The sequence below is a fragment of the Lissotriton vulgaris genome, chromosome 10, assembly GCF_964263255.1.
Source record: "Lissotriton vulgaris chromosome 10, aLisVul1.2, whole genome shotgun sequence".
NCBI lineage: Eukaryota > Metazoa > Chordata > Amphibia > Caudata > Salamandridae > Lissotriton > Lissotriton vulgaris.
In genome coordinates this window covers 565,188,458-565,210,856 of record NC_141698.1, presented here as the reverse complement: position 1 = coordinate 565,210,856, position 22,399 = coordinate 565,188,458, and the positions used below count along the sequence as shown (strand labels likewise).

The following is a 22,399-nucleotide window of genomic DNA, read 5'->3' as shown; positions in this document are numbered from 1 at the left end:
TGGAAAGGCGAGAATGAAGAGGGAGAAAAAGAAAAAGGCAAGGGGAGGGGAGGAGGGAGGGGAAGGGAGGCTACACTGGGTTGGGGTCGCATTTTACAGAGGGTGGGTAGTACCATCTTTTAACACTTCTAACATGCATTGTACCATCAATAGTGCTGGTATGGTGAATGGTTCTGGCCGGTGGATCACTGCAGGAAATTGACAGTAAGATTTTAGCAAGTTTGGAAATATGTCCTTCAGTGTCAAAACAGTTGGTCCTAGAGCGAAACGTCTGCTGCTTTTCCTTTTATTTGTTTTTTAAACATTTATAGGGGGTTCTTTGTTCTGTTGTCATGAGCTCGGATGTGACTCGAGCTTCTGCGAAAGTGAAAGTGATGAGCTGTCCAGTGGGCATAATGCCATCCTTGGTGTGGTTTTGATATTTGTCAGTTGGGGATTTTATGGGCGGGCGAGGACAGCATTTGCACAACAACCAAAAAAACTTGCTGAATAATATTCTTTCCTGTCCAGGTGCCTCTTGGCATGGCCTGTAGCCAGGGCCAGTGGAATTAGGCGGCAGCGAAGAATCAAATTATAGAACATGTTTGGTTAAATTATGCACCAAAGAACTGGCAATTTATGCAGCATATTAGCCGGTCACAGACAAATAATGAAGCATAATATGTGGCATTCTTGTCTGGCTATGCTTATATTTTAACACACTGATACCAAAAGGATTTCAGAGCCATTAAATGCCAGGGCGTCTTAACCAACAAAGCTGTATACCGACTGCAGAGGCCTTTAAATATGTTATATGGATTTGTATTGTGCAGTAATCAACGAGAGGTTATCTAGGTGCATGGGCAGGTATGTAGGTTTGAGGTCCCCAAGGTGCTTATACGAAGAGCCACGGCTTCAGCTTCATGCGGAACTCAAGAAGTGAGGAGGAAGCTCTGATGTGTTGAGGGATGTCTTTCCATGTCTTGGGTGCGATGTAGGAGCATGAGCGACCTCCAGTTTTGCTTTTGCGGATACAGGGAGTGTGTGCGAGTGAGAGTGAGGCAGAGCATGTGTGTCTGGTGGGTTGGTGAAAGTGTATGCAGCTGTTTAGGTATTCTGACCCTGTTGTTCAGCAACATTTACAACGTTTACATTGCACAGAACCAAATGAATGCCATTTCATTAACCCCTTCCATGCCGGGAGCCATCATGGCACACAGTGTTGTGTGCTGATGACGGCTCCCGGCCGTCATGAGCGCACCCGCGATCGGAATGTGCAGCACAGGCGCAAAATTGCGGCCGCGCCCAAGGAGCTAAAACTGCTGTTTCCACCTCCCACGGTAAAATAAATTGTGTGAAACATAAATATTGCATTTAGCAAAAACAACCCAATCTATAGAAGATTTTTACTATAAAAGGCAGGCTAGTTTCTTATGGGCGTCAACGTTATGTCTGAAAACATGTCTTCACTTTTGGGCTTTCCCCAAATTCACCTTATACGGTTTCTGAAAGTATCTATTTCTGATAAAACATAGCTCTGTAGTATGGTATAGTCCAATTAATATGCATTTTGTAGCTGTCTGACTGAGAGATAGATAATTGAGGATATAACATGGGACCCTAAAGAGAGATGCAATTTCTTTGAGATTCCTCTTGAATAAGGCTCCCATTTTTCAGTTTTTACTGACTTTACAGGTAAATATAGATAGAGTGTGTTTCTGAATTTTTAAAAGGTGCAAAAATACAGAAAGTTAGGCTTTTTTTGATTAACTCTCCGTGCGCTCATTCGTTAATTTCATGTCAATAGCTGTGCAGGCTAAGAGCATGGGGAGTTAAAAAAAAATGGTGCAAGATTTACTTAAATACTTGCAGATCACAACATGTGTTTGTGCTATAATGCTAATATTTTCTCATAAGTGTAATTTTTATTACATTTGGCTGTGTAATATGATAAAACCGGACCGGAAGCAAAATGTGAGTGCGTATCTATCAGTTAAATGTGGAAATATACAAATTGCAATTTCATTTATTCACAGATTACAAAATAATTGTGGGTAAATACTGACCGAAATGTAAAAAAAATAAATACCATAAAACCGGGACCCCTACTTTTCACTGTCAGTGACCTTTTGAAATAGCTGTTGTTTTAGAACTAGTGTGTATGATGTGGACACAAATTCCCTGTCAATAGTGTAACCATATTTATCTGAGAAAGTTGGACTCATTATTTCGAAAACTATCTGCCCCACTAGACACCACGTTCTGGAAGCTTTGCACTAGGGTCAATGCCAATATAGGTGTTCTTCAAAAGGAAGCTTACGTTTTCAGGCCTTGCAATTCAGGCAGCATCTAACAACTAGTCAAAGTCAGTACATCTCAAAGGTTCAGCAGCCCAGTAAAATAAGTTAGGTCATTGGTTCCCTTGTCAGAGGGATTTCTGCGAAGGAGACTCCCAAAATGTCCTCAGGTCCTGGTGTACATGTGCCCTCAGGGCCAGCTTTAGGGCAGAGCGACTGGTGCGACCGCACTGGGCGCTGTCCTTGAGGGGACACTGACCTCATGTAGGGGGCGCTGTATTTAGCAATAACTTATGATTTGAGAGATGAGGGGCACTTTTGCCCGGTGGTAGTGAGGGAATTCGAGGGGTGTAGGGGCGCTAAAATGATTGTAGCACCGGGCGCCACCAGCGCTAAAGCCGGCCCTGTTTGCCCACAGGCTGGTACATTCTCCAGGCCCTTCTCTAGTGGAAATTCTTGTATATTCCCATCAGACAAAAGCTAATATCAAAGGAAGCAGTAGAGGAAGAAGAAGTGGGGGATTGGTTATTCCTGTCATCATCCATATTGCACCCAACGTTTATAGAAGTAAAAATACTTTGTAGTCATCTAAAGGTAACACTAACTCCAGAAACCCTGAATGGGATCTTGATCACTTCTTATTAGGAACACTCTTCAGTGTTCGTAACAATTATTGTGATCCTTAACAATAAACATTTGAAACAAATTTTCATAAAAAGAACAAATGCAAAGGAGTGTGGGCAAGTGCACATCATCGCTTTGCATAGCTCCTTCTCCTAAACACTATAAATGCTGCCACTCACCAGAACCAGGAAAAATGGGTCAGTGTTGACTGCCTGGGCACACCTTCTGAGGGTTTACCTAGGGTTTTCCTTTTGAGCACTTGTATATCCAGATATAGCTAGTTGTGCTGTTCTGCATGTATAAACTAAACGAAAATGTGCTTTTGTGCATTTACCTGCTTCTCAAAAGAGAAAATATTTATGCTTGTGGAGAATCCCATTCCATTGCACCTCACTCATTAGAAAAGGTTCCCCTCCCCTTTCTCAAAGTAGCTTAGTATAAATTTCTGAAGTGGGAAAGCACGTGCAAAATCATCACTAATATTAAAATTCTGGGCAGTTTGCGGGCATTCATTTAATATTTCAGGTCATCCCACCCCTGAACCGTCCTCATTCTCACCTTTATCCCAAAATTTGGAAATGCAGCCAATGCTCCATACTTTGTATATATGTAAATGTCTAAACATGTGGATAATGTGAAAGGTTTTAATGTCATGTAGATGGAAGGGCATTTTGGACCCCTAATGGAACTTATCATGTTAAATTTCTTCCAGCATTTTTTTTATTCTGTTTTTTAACAACATTATGTTGATGAATCATTATACGTTTGTACCCTTTAGTCTGATATTAAAATAACCATCTATGGTGGTTTACATTGGTAATTTACATAGGAATTTGCTTTTGTGGCATATTTCACCATTAACATCCAAGGCCAATCCCATTTAGAATGTGCTTCAATGACAAGTTTACACATATAGAAAAACATATTTATGTATAAATCAAATAATAAATTACAAATTCATCAAGTCATAATTCTGAGAACTAGGTTATGGAATTCTTACCATTCTAGAACTGGGAGCATATTGTCTTTTAAGAGAGTATTTATACCTGCTTGTCTAAGCAATTGCCAACATATATTTGAACATATATCTCCTTGCAGGCCTCAACTTGTTTATGAGATCACGTCATTGGAAAATGTGAAATAATTAATTGGACCACTCTGAAAAAGAATTCCTCAGTTATAATTGGTTAAGATATTAGCTTGTAAAACCGGGGATTTGGTGATTTTCCTCTAATCCTATCCCTTCTCTTCAATAAGTTGAATGCAGCACATAATACAAATAATCAGACGTTTATGCAATTCTCCAGCACTTCTCACATAATATCAATCAATAAAGATGTCATAGTTCAATGTATATATTTATTACTTACGGTACTTTGTGCATAGTAACCCTAGTTGGACATGTCTTCCCAGTACTTATTTTATGCCAGTAGATGCTGGTGGTGGGATACTGGCATTAATTTTTGGGGCCTGGTCATCTTTTTCATTACCAGATTTTGACCCAGTGCCAGAGCGAGAAAGTTCTCAAAGCCAGAAAGGAAAAAGTGAAAAACAGGAATAAAGGGAGAGCGTGGGGATGAAAAAGAACCTGCAAGAGTGAGCTAAAGACTCAGGAAGTGTAGGGTGTAATAAAGATGCATGAGGTGGAATCAGGAATTTGCATTCTTGGTATTCAGCTACAGTGGCTTGTGGCATCTGCGACATTCGGTAGCGCTGGTGGCAGGTTCCTTGGAAAAACGTAGTAGCACTTATTTATTCATTTAAGTTTATGTTACAACTTAAGCCCTGTCTGCCCAAGAAACCACCCTTCTATAGGTTTGCCTACATTTATAGTTAACATGTGAAATTAGTTAAGTTAATTGGTTGCTGTTTGGATTGTTTGAAATGTAATGGAAAAAGTAAGCTGCAAATGCTATTGCCACTCCCAAAAAAAGGCTAAGAAAATGTTTCCAATTACGGTCTGTGAAAGATTTTTTTTAGGATGCTTGATTTGCCAAAGCGTGGGGGTACACAAAAAAGGTGGACTTTATAATGACTACTCCCATTTGTATTATCACTGTTAATGTGTAATTGTAATTGACTATCAGATGAAACCCATTTTCCCTATCGCATTTCCATGCACTCTTGAAATTTGGGCTTCATCTTTTTGTAGCCCGACTTTTGAGTAATCGAAAGTGACACCAGTCAATGGTTTGAAAAAGTGTTTGCTGTATTGTCTCTTTAACATCTCAAAGGGCATTATATTTTCACCCTAACCTCCTGCAAGGTGATAAATCGATTGGGTTTGGCTTTTCTTGCTTTGTGCATTAAAAAATGGTCAGCATTTCTTTTGAAAAAGTATTTTCTGTTACTTCAGTATGTGTGCTTAAAAGTCAGCACTTCTTGTTTGGGCATTAATAAACATATTGAGAATTAAAAAACAGGGCTCTGCTCACTTAAAAATTGAGGAATTGTATTTTTAAAACTATCATAAAATATGTTCCTGTTTTGAAAGAGTTACACATCATCTGGGCTTGGCGAATGATTATAAGGGTTTCATACTGGGACACCTTCACGAGAGGTTTTCCAATTTGGGTCAAACTTCAGTTTATTTCCAAGGATGGCTGTGTACATTGAAAGTCCCGGGAGATATGTAGGGCCTCCTACCTAAATTTTGCCTGCTCCATTATTTCCAGCTATGGTGTTTTAAAACTTCCTTAAGTCTCATGTTAAAATAACCATGCTTTTCATTTGAAATGGGTGCTTAGAAATTTGATTTTGTGGTATTTTTCTTAAGTAAGGTGCAGAGTCACTGCCATTTGGGATATGTTGCATTATTACATTTTAATATGATTTTATATGAACAGTATGTTCTCTGTATAAGTCAAAGATGTTTTCTCTTTGACATCCTATTCATATTTTCTTTCACAAAACATAGAAATAGTGATTCCCAATTTGCGAATTTTAAGAAATTGTAAATTGTGAATCGCCATTTCATATGTGCGAATTAATTGCCTTTTCTTTTAACGATTTGGGTTCTTAAATCCTAAAATGCCCTTTTGCAAAATTGCGACTGCCTCATGTTAAGCAACTGATCTTATCATAACCAGCAAATTCTTTGTTTGGAGCACAGTGATGGCCTCGTGAGCAGAGAGTGAAGGTGTGCTGGAAAAGTTAGGGTGCTTCAGGCATTGCAAATGAAAACCTACAAGGAAAACTAAACTCATTTTTCAGATGAAGAATTGGAAATTTGAATAAAGGAGTGTGTATTTCACAATATGTGGCTTAGGATGCACCCTCTGTCTGTCCCCGAATTAACTAAAACGAAAATATGGGAAGGCAGAGGAGCCTATACCCCTGAGGTTAGAGTCTTTTAAGGATAAACGTTAGATGTCCCAAAACACCAATTAGAGGCTATGTATCACATGAGTAGGCAAGTTGGTGCCTTGAGATAACAATAAAGAAGAGATTCAAGACATTAACTGAAAGACAGAATACTATCTCTGAAAAGTATGGTGCATTAACTGAATACATAATTTTACAGATTTGAGGCATTTGGAAGGTCAGTTGAGAGAATAGCAGCTGCCTCATGAGTTTTCTCATAAATGTGAGAGATTGGATTACTAGTTGAGTGGGGTGTGAGCCCTGGTCAAGAAGCAAATACATTCCCTATGAGGGTAAGCCACATGCAACCCCCAAATTAACCAGTGCTCAAACCCCTGGAAGCGTGGCACAGAGCAGTCAAACCAACTTAGAGGCAATGTGTAAAGTGTTTGTGCAGCTATTCAAACAGTAAAAGAATGAAACAACACACAAAAAGATCCCACACCAGGTGGGAAAAATAAAGCAAAATTTAATAAACAAAACAAGATCAAAGCAACAAATATCCAATAAGTAGAACCAGAGTTAAAAATCAATAGTTCAGGCCAACCGGATGGAGCGCAGGTCGGATACTGTCCCAGATTAGTCCCACAGAAAACGTACTTTCTCAAGTTTTGTGTGAAGAGCCCTGCTTGCATTGAAGAGGGCTGCGAGGAACAAGGAGAGTGTCGCAGGCAGTTGTCAGCGTGGTGCGAAGAGCAGGCCTGGCGTCATTTACGGGTGGGCTGGAGCTTCCTGTTGGTGGGTGCCCGTGGGCTGTTGATGCTGCAGTGCAAAGACACAATGTCTTGCTGTGATTTCCAGTGTGAGTGGCACAGCCTCTGCGCGATCAGGCTTGTTTGCAGTCACAAAGAATCTTGAAGCTCGATTTAGTTGCCTATGAGCCACAGCAAGGGTTCAGAACCTGAGCAGCACCACTTGGGGGTCAGGACTTCGCTGCACCTTGGTCCATGAGCTGGTTGAGGAGACTTTTGTGTCCTTGCACCTCAGATCAGGAGGCCAACAGACGAGTTACTGTGGGGTCTTGGGTTCAAGATGAGGTGGGTCCTGTACTTGCTCTGCCACCGAATTCAATCTAGTGTGGCTGATGAGGGGTTGATACCCCGAAACCAGTCCCAGGATGCTTGTTGTTGGTCCAGGGAGGACCTGACCTGGCATTTCAGGCTGGACTGTTTCCATGGGGATCAGGGTCAAGACTGATTTGCATATGGCTGGGTCCAAATTGGAATGGCATGGCGAGCAAAAAAGAGATGGATTTAACCTAGACATTTGACTGGGGAAGAATGTTTCATTTGTTCAGCATTCCGTCTATCATCTGTTCTTTTTGCAAATAATAAACTAAAGTATTAAATCTATTAGAAATATATCACAACAATTAAAGTTGAACATTTATAGTCCTATGCATTGCGTCCTCAGTTTTCCCTTCAACATGGAAAAAACCTAAGAAATGTTGCTTACATTTTTCAAAACGTTGTACAATAATTCAGTAGGTGTGCATACATAAATAAAGGTTTTCTCACCTTAAAAGTCACAGTTTTTTTAACTGAGGTTCTGCGTACTTTCCGTCTGCTGCTCTTGTTGCTTCAGCACATCTAGGTGTTTACTGAGTTTGCGGTAGATCTTCATCCTCCGACTAAACATTGTCAGTGTCAATGATAAGACCTATTTATGTAGCAATGTTATGCAATTTTGCACCAGAAGCAATAATTTTGCAGCAGGTCTCAGGGGTATATTGAAGGGCCTTTATGAAGGTGACTGAATCGTACTTTAAGGCGACTGGATGTACGTTTTACTACAAGCCAAGTTATTTAATGCACAATGTCCTGTCCCTTGGTGCTTGACTATTCAGGTGTGCAGTTAGATGCCATGGTCGTATGGCATTTGCACTGTCTCTTTCAAAGTAAAATATCCATTATTATATATATAGGATTGCATTTCATTGGTTAGGGGCCTTCTAACAATAACTTCGCTAGCAAATAGTCCACTCCAAGCTCTGATAGTGACAAACATTTGTAAAGCCAACAATGATGGCACATAAAGAGATCATGGATACTGCCTGGGTATTTTGCAACAGGGTCTGAATTACAAACTACCTGAACGTTAAATGAATATTGACTTTTGCGATTTCTATACATAAATTATGTGTGCGATGGTGGACATATGAATACATGAGTGCCATCTTTTCATTGAAGTAGTTGTGGAAAGTGTGTTATTCTGTAAATATCACCATAGTGACATGCAGTTCATATGGAGTATTTGCATTTTGAGAATTCTTCACTGCTACAGTGACTTTGCTCAAATGGCTACCTGATCCGAGCAAATGTATTGTGCACATGACTTGTACTTTGGAGATATTGCCTAACTTTGCTGAGTTTCTTTGAGCTGAAATGGCTTTTAATTAATGTATTAAATCCAATAAAACCTGTCTGCTCAATCTATACTTTCTATACATTTCTTCCCTTGAACATGCTGCCCAACTGCACTCTCCTTTCTCCCCCTTTTCCTTTGTTGGGATGTTTAAAATTCTCTTCGTCCTCCTTATCACAGTCAGGGCTGCCGTTGTGGAACAGTAAAACGCATTCTGGGCCGTCTTTTATACTTTGCACCTGGTTACCACCTGCTTCCACTTGGTGGTAAACTGCACGTGCATAATAGCTTTTCACAGATTAATTGCTAATTGTGAATCCTTTGTACATTTAAATAGTAATGCCTAATATGTGATTCTCAAATAAAGATTCTGTGTTTGAACATTTCTTGTTACTGATTCAGTATTTCTCCGAATCCCTATTTCTACAGTCCAAACGGGCTTTATACATACCAAAATCCCATTTGAGCAGTCCATAACCAGTTTGCAACTAGTCCTATGTTTTTTGTACGTGTATTCTTACCTTACTTCAAGAGTATGATTGAAATCTGTATGTTCTGAATTTCTTTCTAAGGTAACTTGGATCCAGACGTTTAGCACATAACATTGTAAGTCCCAACAATCTTTAAAAACTATTACCATACATAGTTCTAAAAGCATGCTTTAAATCTTTACATGAAAATGAAGAAACCCAGCAAGTAGGTCGGTGGATTGATATGAATTGATAACTTTGAAAAATGTATACGCTGTAGATGTAGTGTCTGTTTATGACGTTTATCGACCAAGCATTCGACAGTTTATCTCAGAAATAAGATATAGTCAATATACAAATTTACAGTCAACTTTTCCCTCAGATGCCACCATCAAATGCCAGGGCAACAGATCCAAAGGCTGCATAGTTTTGATTCTACTTCCTGCTAGGTTTGCCACCTTTCCAAAAGAAAAATACATTTGTTCATGTTTTAAGATACTTCAAATGCCTGCATTTCATGTAAAATCGCCTGTGTTCATATGTAACCTGACTTTTCTGTTTTTCTTAACTTTAGTTATCAGTCATGGATAATTAAAGTAGTGCTAGAACACGTTTTGAAGTGCTTTCTTCTTCTATACACTGTTTGAAGTATGTACACATAAGGGGGAAAATAAATACCTGCTTCAACTGATTTTCTTAATTTTTGTACGGGCATTAAAATGACAGTCATGCGGGTAGAAAACCGACCAGGTGGCAAGACTCCCCCCTGCCTCTTTCTTTTCTATCACTTCATCTTACTCTTCTGTCTTCCCACTTGCTTCCTTTATTGCTGTTGTCCTCTTTCTACCTTTCACCCTCTTCTGTCTCTCTCTCCCTCTCTTTTACTTTGGGTTAAAGTTTGATGAAGAAATACGTCCCAGTCCAAAAATGAGTGCTGATGTCTCCGACGTGAAACCACCTGCATAAATTATTCACTGGGTGCGATTATATTATTTACACCTTGTTGAAAAGATTCAGTCCTCAAATATTTACGTGGTTCATCTGGTCTGGGAAAATGTGATATTTACCGGCTGTTCTGAGTTTCACTTCTGAATCCCAGGGGATTTCCAAAGTTTGTATTAACCACAAGGGCTTTCGTTAGCAGAGTGTTTCCCTATTTTACTACTTTCCAATTTTTTTATGTATTTGAACGTGGCAGTGATAGAGTTTCGGGCCCTACTTAATTCAAGATTGCAGCTTGCTCTGCAACGAGAAGGGCAGCAGACAGCACGAGGTCTGGAGTGCTGCATATTTTTAAGATGTTCCTGCTCAGCAGCTCAACCCACGCCCAGGTGGTTAATAGAAAATAACAAAGTGGTAAACCTGTTTGCAGCCAACAGCACTTGTTTCGGTACAGCCCCCCGCAGCAAAAGGGGAAGAGACCAGTTTTTGTGTTGTGTGCTTGTATTTACGGGTTTATGTGATCAAATATGGCTGCCCTTCAGTGTTCATGATTACCATCGAGAGGTCAAAGAGCTTGTCTCAGCTGCCGAATGCTGTCGTAGGCATAGCTCATTATCATACATGCCAACATTTTAGAAGAGGAAAGTGGATGATATAAAAAAGAAAATTTGGAGATTGAATGTTTTTCTACCATTTAGGTCTGTTGAGACCTGAATTAGGTCTGTTTTCAGGTACGGTTGCAAGTGTGCTGCTGCAGGATCGGATATCAGAAATGCAAATACACTTTTTTTTGCCTTCGCTGTCAGGCCCACAGAAAAAACGCTATGGCAGGCAGAGAGAGCATGGCAAAAATGTTGTGCACTGGCCTGCAGGAGCAGGTTACTGGCAGTGTATACTCCGAGTCACACAAGACCAGGCCCTGTGGGCTGAAGCCCGCAGAGGAATCAGGTTTTTGCATGCAGAAATCGTGGGACGGGAGACTAGACTTGCAATCGGTAGATAATGTCCTGCCTGAATCAGGAGGGTTGGCATGCATGCATTATTTAGGAGATGTCACTGGAGTGGAGCTCTCCCCATGGTAAAGTATAGGGAACTTTTCCCTACACCTTACCATGAGTAGATCTCCGGCCAACTATTCAACTTGGAAAAAGTTGCTTTTAAAAATTGTTATGTATAAACTTAGCATAAATTACTTCTATATATATAATGTTATTGTAGATACAAATATATAAAATGCTACTGAACTATAGCCTACACTTTGAATACAAAAATGAATTATGCAAAATATATTAAATTACATTAAAATTATACTTCTCAAGATAAAATTACAAAATACATTTCCACATAAAGTAAAAAAAAATATTATCTATTAATAGTAAAAGTGAATACATTTAAGTAATGTAATTTTATTTAATAAACAATTAGTGTTACATTAATTTGTAAATGAAGAAACAGTCTCAAAATATGTTTACCTTAAATTAAAAGATATGCACTGTTTTTATATTATTTAACATTAAATGACATCTATTTATATTGTTATCTTATTAACTTAATTCGATTTAATTCAGCATTACTTTCTATGAGGTTTTATACAGCTACCTAACGCCATTGTTTTGTATGGGAAGGTGTTGCAGCACCAGTGGTTGGTCATGTGTGCTGCTGGACTTATTTCACCCCTGTCCCTCCCATGTTTACTACTAAATTATATACTTACATGTGTGGAGATCCGTAAAGTAAAAGATAGGAAAAGTGGAGAAGTAAGCACCCCACGTAGGTTTGTGAATAGCAGTTTTTAGTGCATTTTGCAGCACTACAAAACATATTTTGAAATGCAGTTTGTGAATAAGCACCTGTGTGTCTAAATGCCATGGAGCTATTTATAGTAAGATCCCTTAACTAGATCAAGGGGTCAGATTGGACAAATGCATCAAGCTGTGTGTGGAATTGTGTTTGGTCGTATGCTAACAGTTTTTTGTAGGATCCACACAATCAGTGCTCAAGGTTCCAGTCACGTGACATTTTTAAAAAATCGAGCTGCACAACAGGCACTGAGGAATGGGGTAAGCATTAATACTTCTGTTTCTGACTTTGGGAGGGAGCATGAAGGAAAAGTAGAACATATATAGAACTCATTTAATTACAGATTTCTACTGTGTTAAATTAACTTAAAAAAATCAAAATTAAAAACAGCACTGTGGCGGGTGGTGCTCACAGCACTGCCCGCCACAATGCTGGGAACGCACTGCGTGCATTGTCATGCACAAGGTGACAGGCACCGCGAGGTGCCTGCCACCATGTCCATGACAATGCAGGGGGGTACCATAGGAACCCCCCATGTGCACTCTCCACCCCACCTCCAATACCCTGGGGGCCCACAAAGGGCCCCCGAAAGCAGAATCTGCATGCCTTTCCGCCCCCTTTCTAAATGGATGGCGGTGTCTAGCAGACACCGCCACCATTTTAAACCCTTTTCTGCCAGGTCAACTTCTCGACAGGGCGAAAAAGCGGCGGATGGTCTTTCCGTCCGCCGCGGTATCCCCCGCCATACTAATATGGCGGGGGGTAAATGGGTGGCGGGCGGGGAAGGATGTAGGGCGGATTACCACCGCCATGTGGGCAGTGGCGATCCGCCCCACATCCTAATGACCCCCTTTGTATGTTCAAGAAGAGCAGACTGGGTTGGTGAGATGGCTTGCATTGTCTTGGTTTGCCAATAATACATTTCTCTGTGGACTTCTTTCACTGACTCCAGTTGGCTTGTTCTCTGGTGCAATATTACGATGAAGCGTACGAGAATTTGAAAGCTGTCTCTCTGAATATCCGCTGCTATGAATGGATTCTTGGCAGTGTTGGCGAAGGCTGCTGTAACTTCCAGATCAGATTTCCAGGCCATCCAGCCTGATTTTTTCCCTTTTCCAAGGAATACCGAGACACTGTCACAGCCAGTGAAGCTGTGAAACACCGGCAAGGCATTAGAAGTTTCTTTCCCAAGGTCTGAGCAATGACATTAATGTGGATGTAGGAAAAGGTCCTTCTGTCCTGAATGCTGCCCAGATATTGGCATTGGGACATAAGGCTTGTGGCTGGTGAAACTTTCCTTTCAGAATGATTACCAAAATCGGCGGCCACAGTGCGGACAAAACAAGAATCACAGCCTTGTTGCAGGGCCTGTTGTACATGCAAGACCAGTCTTGTATCTGCCTCTTCGTGGTCACAGGTTGTCATGGACAGGTTACTGCCTCTGACTAGAATGTTGTCTCCATATGTTGTCACTACGCCCTTGCCCGGGGGAATTCAATGCTCTTGATCTTTTTGGCCAGGAACGTGAACAACTCCTGTTTCTTGTCTGCATCACACAAGGAATCTTGCACTGTCCTGGAGTATTATTTTGACTTGCAACCTTTCTTTGGCATTGGGACATAAGGCTTGTGGCTGATGAAACTTTCCTTTCAGAATGATTACCAAATTGGCGTCCACAGTGCGGACAAAACAAGAATCACAGCCTTGTTGCAGGGCCTGTTGTACATGCAAGACCTGTCTTGTATCTGCCTCTTCGTGGTCACAGGAGTATTATTTTGACTTGCAACCTTTCTTCGCTTTCCTTTTCCTCGTTTCTCTCTGACAGAGTATTTGATGCTGGCTTTGACTTACTTGTCCTAGACATTGTGAACCAGTTTCCAGCTATCAAGCTGCTGCACTATGCAAGGCATGAAAATATCAGTGGCATAGTCTTCAAAAGTCCTGACACCTGCAGTTGGTGAGAGGAGGTGCACCACATCAGGGCCATCGAGCACCTTCCCATCAAAGGAAATTGGCACATCTGTCTCTGCTTTTTCTACCAAAGACACCAACTCAGGAGTAGGACCATGAACGTTCACCTCTGTTGATGACTCTTCTTCATCCAGTTCTTTCAAGTTGGCCAACAATGCAGTTGCCTCATCAATATCATCGAATTCAAGTAGGTTTGGCAATTCTTTCTCTGGTGTCTTTACCAAACATGTCATTAAGTCAGACTTATTCCCAAAACAAAGCTTTACTTTATCAGATAGGGATGGTGGAAATGGGTGGTTTTCCTGACTGAAGAAAGTATTCATATCACACTCCCGGTGTTGGGGGGAAAATATACAGTCTCGAGAAAAGGTTGACATCTGTCTTCAGACTTGCAATCTTGTATTTTTTTAATTTATTTTTTATAGAGTTTTATATAGAGTGAACTTGACCCTAATCGGGTAACAGAGCGCTTTACATAGCACAGGTTGCGTTACATGAGGCCACACTCATTTTTGTTTGGCATGGGGAGATTAAGTGATTTGCCCAGAATCACAGGATGTTCAGCGTCATTGCCGAAACTCAAACTCAGTTCCCCAGATTCGAGGTCGACCGCCCTCGCCGTTAGGCCACCTACAACTCCTGTGTGCTTGTTTGCTGCTGTTGTTCGGAGCAGGAGACTTGAACAGTCAGGGAGAGCTCTTAATTTAGTCGTGAATAGACCTTTCACAGTCAATGAAGACTGACATGCACCATTGTTCCTAAATTTCCACCATGGGATATCTCCATGCAGCATAAAACAAAAGAGGACCAGAGAAGATTTAAAGACCAGCAGGGCTCGACTCCCCTATTCAGAAACCAACAACACAAAAAAGGCCCCTGGCTCTATAGAGTGTGGATGAGTACTACGGGGATGCCCCTTTTAAAGGACAGTTTCCCTCACCCATCCAAGGGTGGCAAGCTTCATCATAGGGTAACCTCCTCACATTATGAACCTAGTCATAATGTGGGTTACAACCTCCTCTCTGAGAGGGAGGAGCTCAGGGTTGTTTTCTTTGTTAGAAAGAGGTATACTAAACCCTTAGGTGAGGAGTGAAAAAAGAAAAGCAGATGTGAGATAAATCAAATTCAGAGTGTGCTACAAACACTTTATGGGGGCCCCTTGGCCAGGATTAAAACCAGGCTACAGTAGGAGGGTATTCAACCCATCATAGAACATAATAGGTCAACATGTTTCAGTCTAGTGCCCTCCTTAGAGGTGTGGCAGCTTTCTTCAGTACCTTGTGCAAAGTGTAATATAGCTTGTGTCGCAAGTGCACTGAATTGCAAACAAATCATTAAGTAATGGTATACAGAATCAGTTTTTGGGAGTGGAACACCACTCTAGCAGAAGTCCACTTGTAGGTGTTTACCTGAAATAAAGACATTGTGATAGTGCAAAGATTAAGAAAAGAAGAGAGGGAACATATGGGAAGAGTGGAGGGAATGGGCAAATAAACAGGAAACACAGAGAATGTTAGGAGATCAGAGTAAGAGCTAACAATTACGGAAGTATTAAATATAAAAGGTAAGAAAGCTAGCAAATAGAACGAGGAAATGAGTGGGTAGAGATAAAGTCGGGCAAGAGATCAGACTTAAGAACAGTTGGAGAGGATAAGATAAAGAGAGAAGGTGTATGAAGAGCTAGTGCTCGGATAATGAAATGAAGAGATAAAATATACAAAAGGAGTGGAGAGTGAAGACAAAAAGAAGGAAGAGAGAGGGGACATACAAATATAATGGGGAAGATGTAAAGAGAGCAGAGAAAAGTAAAAAGAAACATAAGAGACATGGAAGGTGTACATAGAGAGGGCTCAAGAAAGCGTAGTGCAAGGAACGTGCGGGTGAGTGAAAGTGTAAGTAACAGGGAAAAGAAGAAAGATTCATAAAAACTGAATGCGGGGAGGACTCCCATACTCTTGGGGTGAAATGGAAGACTGGATTCTGGGCTTGGTAGAGAGGACAATAAAGGGAGAGAAGGGGAAGCAAAGTGGTCGGGAGAGCACATGGGTTAGCGGACACGAGGGCAGGTTGTTGAGGGAGAAAAGCCAAAGATAAGTCAGCAGGTCTGGAGGGAATCGGATTTGGGGTGGGCAGAGAAGGAATTTTACAGAGGTGAGAAATAAGATGGGAGAAAGCATAGGTGTTTAAAGCTCTGTGCAAGGAGGCATACAAGACTTTTTAAGAGCTCACAGTTCAGGCAGACAAAAAAGATCAGGGTTCCTTAAGGTGGGAAAGTGATTTGTCCATTGTCACCCGAGTGGTCTAGTGATGAAGCCAAGATCTCCAGAGTCTACATTTTAGTCACTGAGAAAAGTGTGTATGCCAGATGAGGGGATAGGAGGGAATAAGTGATATGGAGGGGAATAGATATAATGAAACAGAAAGAAATGGTGAGTCCTAGATATGAGGCTGGGGGAATGGTGACATAGAGTGGGGTTACCAATTGGGAAACTGGGAGGGGGTGTCAGCAGAGAAGGTAACGGGAGACATAGGAGTGATGTGTTTTTGATATACGAGGACAAAAGTGGAGAATGGAGTGGCGCTGCAGAGAGGCAAGGGTAGAGCGATGGGAACGGGGGGATCTACCATATGAATGGAAAGGAAATAGAGAGGGTGGACAGGAGTATCGTCTGGTTAAAGATTGAGGTGACAAGAGAGCGGCAACTAGTGATCGACAAAGGGAAGTGGATGAGGTGCAGAGAGATAGGAAAATGAGAGAAGAGCAGTGGAGTATACGAATTGTGTAGAGATACACTGGGCAATGAAGAAAGAGGAGGGGAGGGGGCCAAAGTGTTGGAAGTGTGTTGATAGTGGAAGGAAAGAGAAGAGGCAGTTGGGAGATACAAATAGGGTAGTGGGGAGGGAACAAGGAGGGGTAGGGGTGGTGCAAAGGGGACAGCACACAGAGAACCTGTGGGTTGGAGGGGAAACCAGTAACACTGCAAACATCAGCTGTGCGCATTTGCCTTGGAAAGCCAACAAACAGCATTATTAGAACATGAGCCATGGCAACAACAAAAAATAGTGCGCAAAACAATCTGTAATGGACTGAAGCTGAATGAGACATGTAACAGGGGAAGTCCTCATTGGAGGTTCCAAAACACCTATAGGCAGGACTAATAAGTATATTTGCCAAACAAAAGCAGGCATTTATGGCATGAAACCAATACAAAAGATTAGAGGTGCTTGAAGCCCACATTGTAGATACAACATTTCTCGAAGAGACAGCGCATGCAGCACAGTTGCTGCCTAGGTGAGACATAAAAAATGACCAATCGAGAGAAAAAAGAGAGTTTAAAACTTGTAATGGTCTTATGTATAGAGTAGTAGTGAACACTGTATTACTGTATGGTACTGTGAAAACACAAGTCTTATCCTCACCGCTAATCATTAATGTTAGAAATGGGTTCTCTCGTGGGCAGAAGTATGCACCCTGTCCTGGTAGGGACCACCACAAGTACACACTAAATGATAACCTGTGCTCACCCTCTGGTAGCTTGGCACAGAGCAGTCAGGCTTACCTAAAGAGGCAATGTGTATAGTATTTGAGTAACACACACACACAGAGTAGCACAATGAAAACAGCACAAAAACACTTCACACATGCTTAGACAAATAGACAATAGTTTATACATAAATTAAGACCAAAATGATTACAATTCAATAAGTAGAATTTGAGTTATGAATTTTTAAAGAATAAAAAGACCATGGAGGAGCTACGCGGGCATCCAAGATGGTCGCGTGAGCAGAGAGCTCCTGAGACCCGCGCCGCCCTCTTACATCTATCCTGTTGGTATCCTGATTATTTCTACGGGCTTTTGAAGTTCTACTTCTGCTGATCCTGCTACACTTTCCAGGGCTGAGATCGGACTTCGGGAACCATTTCTACGCCGTCATTCACTTTCTGGCCTAACCCCGGACGGGACCAGGGTCTCTGCTGCTCTGGCTGGCCGTGAAGTAATTCAACAACAGCGGTCACTGAACATCTGCTCCACCGGTGTCATTGTCACTTTCACTTTCGGTTTCCCCTCTACCTCCTAATTGACTGCTCTGGATGTACTCCCCATTTTGAACCACGGTGGCCTGAACCACTGCGCATTCTGGTTACAACCCTGGCCTCGCAGGCTACGATTTTGGACAGAAGTGCTGATTTGGCGACCTAAAGATCACTGCCATTTACACCAGGTCCAGAGAGGGCTTTCGGGGCGCGGCTTCCAATATGGCGACTAAACCCGACATTGAGAAGCGCAAAACAAAGGTACCTACTCTTGGGGGTTCGGTCCAGTCCAATGTTATGGACCGCTACACGCAACCGAAAGGTTCTCCCAGTGCTGCTGGCCGTAGCCTTGAGGACCCGAAGATGGACCAAGCGGCGACGTCGGAGGTGTCCCTCCAGGATCTTATGCGCGCCATCAATGGGATTAAGATGGATATGAGGCACCAGTACGAGGCCATCGTTTCAAAGATAGACACAGTAGCGGTTGATGTTACCCTCATAAGAGCGGACCTGGCTAAGACCAATGAGAGGGTCAAAGCCTTGGACCTTAAGGCCTCCAGTCTTGTCACTGACATGGCGGACGCGCAGTCGGAGATCGGTAACCTGTGGTCATCGCATGATTTGATGGCCAGACGTCTGGAGGAGTACGAAAATAGGGCCCGACGGAACAACATTCGCCTGGTCGGGGTACCCGAGAATGGTGGCGATACTACCGTGGATCTACTGGTGGAGGACTTAATTGTGACTCATCTTGCTCCCGCAGGCCTCAGTACGTTTTTTGCGGTAGAGCGTGCGTACCGCTTCCCGGGTGGCCAGACTAAGCCGGGGGCTCCCCGGAGGCCTATCATCGCTAGGTTATTCCACTTTCGGGATAGAGACGCTATCCTCCAGGCCTCTCGTAGACATGGCCCACTGAAATACGAGAACAGTTCCATTTCTATCTACCCTGATTTCACTCCTCAAGTGCAGCGGCAGCGGACGGGATTCCAGGGAGTGAAACGTCGATTGCGGGACTTGGGACTTAAGTATGCAATGCTGTTTCCAGCTCGACTTCGCATCGAGTACCAAGAACGCACTTTCTTTTTCGATCGACCGGACAGTGTTGGCGACTGGTTGGACTCGTTGCCGAAGATGGACGCTGGGAGTGGAGGCCCCGGTGGTGCGGACGGAGGTGCATCGGCACAGGAGTGACATTTTGGTTCTTGATGTCCGGTTTTGGGTCGCATTTACCGGCTGAGTTTTGTCTTTATTTTATTATTGTGTAGGCCCGGGGGTGGGGCGGGGTGGGACTGTCTCTCTTTTCCTCTTCCGGGGTTCTTTGTGTAGAGTTCTATGAAGGGGCGACAGGCACACTGCAGTTTGGGGTGGCTTTTTAGTCAGCAGGGGTGCAGGGTGGGGGGTGTTGTAACGGGTTGTTTATTGGGGGTGGAGGGAGGGGTTGTTTTTGTTTTTGTGTATGTTTTTCTCACATGGTCCAATCTCTTTTGCTTTTATCCTTTTGCTCTTGGGTTCCGAGGGGGGGAGGTTCGGGGGCTGAGTAGGGATGGGGGGGGGGGTGATTTGAAACTGTTGTCTTGGAACGTTAATGGTCTGGGTGACAAAATCAAACGTGGTGTTGTACTTCAATTCATTAGACGTCATTCCCCTGATATAGTTCTGCTACAGGAGACCCATTTGATAGGGAACGCTTGTAGGGCTCTTGATAGACAAGGCTATCGGTTGGTAGCGCATGCTGGGTTCACATCGGGCTCCAGAGGAGTCAGCATCATGGTTAAATCCTCCCTACCCCTTGAAATCGATGAAGGTGCCCGCGACGATAGAGGCCGGTATGCTGCTGTCTCTGGGCGGTGGGAGGGGAAGCTGCTTACGATTGTTACTGTTTATATTCCCCCGGGGCTCCAGGCTACTACATACGCCGATCTTGGAAGGACTTCCGGATGGTATCCTATACTAGGTGGCGATTTCAATTCGGTGGTCTCGGGAGAGTGTGACCGGCTACCCTCCAGGGTCCTGCCGGCGTCTCAGTTGTGGCTGCCTGAGTTGCTTGAGACTCTCGGGTTGGTGGATGTCTGGCGGATGTTGAATCCCACGCAAACTCAATACACTTTCCACTCTGGAGCCCACGGCAGCCTCTTGAGAATTGACTACTTTCTGATGTTGGCTGCCCATACCCCCTTGGTGCGTGGGGTTCGTCATCTTCCATGGGGCATTTCTGATCATTCCCCCTTGATGCTTGAGGTTTCGGTGGGATATTCTGGTGGGAGTAGGAGTCCCCCCATTCCTCCTTGGCATTTTAGGAACCCTAAACTTCGTTCTGACCTTCTCAAGGCCATTGACTGTTATTTTAATGAGAATGAGGGGTCCGTTTCGTCCCCTATTTCCTTGTGGGAGGCCTTCAAGACTGTAGTAAGGGGCTCTGCACTGTCCTTCATTGCTGCTGATAAGAAGGCCAAGAGGGAAAACTTGTTAGCCCTTGAGGCCGACATCACCTCGCTTGAAAGTGGATTGGGTGGTGACGATACCCCTGCAATCTTGCACTCCTTAGCGCTGAAACAGACTGATTATAGGGCCCTGGTTACCGATGCTGCTAAGGTTATGCATAGGAATCAACTGGGCAGGATCTATGATGTGGGAGATAAGGCTAGTAAACTTCTGGCATGGTTGGACAAGTCTGAGAGAATGAGTCGTGTGGTGCCGGTGATCGCCCGTGTGACTGGGGAATGCGTGTCTGACCCAGGTGAGATTGTTGAATGCTTTATGGACCACTTTCAGACAGTATACTGCTCCGTGAGTGATAGAGACGAGTTTGACTCCCGCTTGCTTCTGCGCGATATTGCGCTGCCCTGTGTGTCGGAAGAGGATAGGTCCGCTCTGGATGCACCCATAACGGTGGATGAGGTTGCTACTGCTATCCGGTCCTTGCGTTCGGGTAAGGCTATGGGGCCGAATGGTCTACCCATCGAGCTCTACAAGCTACGGCCTGATAAGATGGCAATTTATCTGTGCAATATGTTCATTGAAGCCTTGGAGGCTGGTCTCCTTCCCCTTGATCAGCGCTTGGCCACTATAGTCGTCAACTACAAGGAGGGTAAGCCTTGTGATCAATGCACTTCCTATCACCCTATTTCGTTGCTCAACGCCGAGCCTAAGATCCTGGCTAAAGTCCTAGCGAATCGCTTGCTAACGGTGATCTGTGACCTGGTTTATCCGGATCAGTCCGGTTTCATTCCTCATCGGAATACGGCGCTTAATCTTTGCAGACTCCACGGTGTTCTCGCGAGAGCTGGGATGCTGACTGAACCCGCCATTTTGGCCTCGCTGGATGCCACTATGGCCTTCGACACTATCGAGTGGCCTTATTTGTGGGCGGCCCTCTTGAAGTTTGGTTTTGGTCCTAACTTTATTGCGTGGGTACAGCTCCTGTATGAATGTTCGTTGGCCCAGGTAGTTGTTAATGGCAGAGTCTCTGGATCGTTCCCGCTGGGGCGCGGCACCCAACAGGGTTGCCCGCTCCCCCCCCTCCTGTTTGCTCTGGCATTGGAACCGTTGGCTGCGTGGCTGCGTGGCTGCGGTGGGAGCCTTCGATTAAAGGGATACGGTGGGCCCCGGACTTTGAGGATTGCGTCTCTCTTTACGCAGACGATATCCTTCTTTACTTTACCTCCCCTCAGAAGTCCCTTAACGTGCTTTTTGACGTCCTCACCTCCTTTGGGAAGAACTCGGGGCCCGTAATTAACTGGACCAAATTGTGTATATATGTTATAGCGGGGGTGCTGCCTCTGCTACCCCGTAGATTCCCGATCCAGGTGGCAGAGACTGGGTTCAAGTATTTGGGAATTTTTATTTCCCTTGACTCCTCTGTACGTTATGACCGCAAATTATATGTTCCTCTTCGGCGCCTTAAACTAGACGTCCAGCGGTGGCGCGGCTTGCCCTTGTCTCCACTGGGACGTGCGGCTCTTTTCAAAATGATGTCCCTCCCGAGATTTTTATACGCTCTACAGAATTTCTTTGATCCTGTTCCGTCTAGCTACTTTCGTGAGGTTGAGGGGCTCCAGAGGCAATTGATTTGGGACAGACGGGCTCGTATCTCCTTATCTAAGCTCACGTTGCCATGGTATGATGGTGGCATAGCCCTTCCGGACATCAAGCGCTACTACTGGGCCTCACAGTTGAGTGCGGTCAACCATGTGACATATTCCCCGGGCCCCGTTCCTGCCTTCGCAATGGATAAATTATTGTTGCTGGGTGGCAACTTCAACAGGGCATTGTATTCGAAGGAGCCATTCCGACTCCTGACTGGACCTACAAAATGTGCTGTGCGTGCGTGGAGAGATGCGACTGTGGCTACGGGCTGGGGTGATAAGATGACACGGCTGACTCCATTGTATGACTCTGAGAGATTGGGCAGCCTGTGGCGGTCGAAAGGGTTTGATAGATGGGATATGATCGGTATTAGCAAGGTGGAGGATCTTTGGTCCAAGGGTGCAGTTAAGTCCTTTGAGGCCCTTAAGGTGGAGTACCAGCTTGACGACAGGGAATATTTTCGATAT

The 22,399-nt window shown here is 43.6% G+C and overlaps 1 protein-coding gene across 3 annotated transcripts in view; it reads left to right on the top strand.

Annotated features, from left to right (window-relative positions):
• CIITA (class II major histocompatibility complex transactivator) overlaps positions 1 to 22,399 on the top strand; it is a 451,080-nt gene that overhangs the window by 21,566 nt on the left and 407,115 nt on the right. The window lies entirely within an intron of this gene.